This window comes from Tasmannia lanceolata, unplaced genomic scaffold, assembly GCF_043159265.1.
Source record: "Tasmannia lanceolata isolate RefF3 unplaced genomic scaffold, GAP_Taslan_0.1 ptg000297l, whole genome shotgun sequence".
NCBI classification, from domain to species: domain Eukaryota; kingdom Viridiplantae; phylum Streptophyta; class Magnoliopsida; order Canellales; family Winteraceae; genus Tasmannia; species Tasmannia lanceolata.
The window spans coordinates 125,001-127,500 of NW_027518972.1; positions in this window are offsets into that span (position 1 = coordinate 125,001).

Consider the following 2,500-nt stretch of genomic DNA (forward strand, 5'->3'; position numbering starts at 1 on the left):
ATACAAAAGCAAATCGAACAAGGGAGGTAAGCTCACAGGTACGAAGAAAAAGAACCCTTGTGCGCATTGGCGGAGGCAAACTACCCAACCAAGCCAGCAGCAACCAAGCCATAGGGTTGCAAACAGACGTGCAACCCAGTACCCACAAGGGCAGGGGTAAGCCGCCGAGCCTAGCAAGGTAGGTGTGCTCCCAAAACCAAACAACGCACAAAGGGAGCAAACACGGGCAAACAAGTGACGCCATGGCCTACTCGCCCACCGCCCTCTATATTGCCTAACCTTGGCAACCATGGTCCATTCCCCACTATATGCCATGGCCTTGTGCCCATGGTCTTCACAAGACAGCATCCAAGGCGCCTGAAAGGCCAAGGGAGCCCAACCCAGCAATGCCCAGCCAAGGCCAGGCATTCCAGTGCCTACCCGGGCAAAAACGCCCAAAGCATGCCCCATTCGTTAGCCTATCCAGGCAAAAACGCCCAAAACCAGCCCATTCCAGTGCCTATCCGGGGAAAACGCCCAAAGCATGCCCATTCCTTAGCCTATCCAGGCAAAAACGCCCAAAACCAGCACATTCCAGTGCCTATCCGGGCAAAAACGCCCTAAGCCTGCGCATTCCAGCGCCCCGCAGCATGCCACCCTCCTATAGGGTTTGCGCAACCAACCCGCCTAACCACCAGTGGCAACCAAAGGTGCTGTTAGCGACGACTTCTGAAGACGCAACGAGACGCGACGGGTTTGCGCCCAGACGCGACGAGGCGATGCGGGATCTGCGCCCAACCGTGCCTACACCCGCCGACTTGATGCGGGAGCTGCTGGCCCAAGCATGCCTAGCGTGCAAGGCCTGCGTGCAAGGCTAGTGTGCAAGGCTCGTGGGCAAGGCTAGTGCGCAAGGCTAGTGCCCAAGGTCTGTGTGCAAGGCTAGTGCCCAAGGCTAGTGAGCATGGCCTGTGTGCAAGGCTAGTGTGCAAGGCTTGTATGCAAGGCTAGTGTGCAAGGCTGGTGTGCAAGGCTTGTGGGCAAGGCTGGTGCGCAAGGCTAGTTCCCAAGGGTTGTGTGCAAGGCTAGTGCCCAAGGCAAGTGCGCAAGGCTCGTGCCCAAAGCTAGTGCGCAAGGCTTGTGTGCAAGGCTACTGCGATGGGCCAGTGCCCAAGGCTTGTGAGCAAGGCTTGTATGCATGGCTTGTGTGCAAGGCTAGCGTCCAAGGCTTGTGCGCATGGCTTGTGCGCAAGGCTTGTGTCCAAGGCTTTTGTGCAAGGCTCGTGCGCAAGGCTAGTGTGCAAGGCTTGTGCGCATTGGCAGGTAGCCCACCAGCATGCACGATCCAAATGCCACTCACGCGACAACACGGTGCCAAGCCGGGCATGGTGTGCACTCAAAACCAATCAACGGACAGAGGTCATGCGTCATGGGGGGGATCTAGCAAGGCCATGGGGAAGGTCATGGAGGACCTTGGAAGCAAGCGCAAGACGAGAGCGAATCGAACAAGGGGCCAGGACGGGGCCTTGTGCCCATGGTCTTCGCAAGACAGCGTCCAAGGCACCCGAAAGCCCAAGGGAACCCAAACCCGGCCGACACTTGCAATCGCACATGCTCTCTGCAACACACCATCAATGCCGCCCAACGGGGCCAGCACGAGCAGTCCTCCGCGGTCCCCTGGCCCTGCGCACGTTTGTCTTCGAAACCGAGCATCAATGCCACAGAAAGTGCCGGGGCGCCAGCTGGAGCCATCATCCGCGTTGCCATGGCTCGCTTGGCCTTGGCTTGCCAGGCCCCGACACGAGCAATCGCGCATTTTCTTTGCAACCGACCATCAATGCCGCCCAACGGGGCCAGCACGAGCAGTCATCCGCGGTCCCCTGGCCCTGCGCACGTTTGTCTTTGAAACCGAGCATCAATGCCACAGAAAGTGCCGGGGCGCCAGCTGGAGCCATCATCCGACGTGCCATGGCTCTGGTCCCATGGTCTTCGCAACCGAGCATTCGTGACACCCGCGGGGCCAGGACACCAACCCTTCCGACACGAGCATTCGCGCATGTTCTTTGGCCACACAACGGCGCCAGCACGAGCAAAATCATCCGCGGTGCGGTGGCCTTGCACGGCCTTTTGTCTTTGGAACCAACCATCAGTGCCACGGGAAGTGCCGGAGTCCCGGCATCCGCGGTGCCAAGTCATTGCGCCCTTGGTCTCTGCAGCGGGGCATGCCGGGCACTCCCAACCATTGCAAGCAAGCAAGCAAGCAAGAAAGAAAGTAAGTAAGTAAGTAAGTATTACATATAGGGGCGGGACATGCGGGGAGATCTGCGAAACGTGCATTACGGGGCACACGCGTACCTACCGGGGCATACCGACCCCTATTGGGGCACACGTGTGCATATCGGGGCATACCGGGCCTATCGGGGCACACGCGTACATACCGGGGCATACCGAGCCCTACTGGGGCACACGTGCGCATATCGGGGCGTACCAAGCCTATCGGGGCATACGCATGTATCCCAAGGCA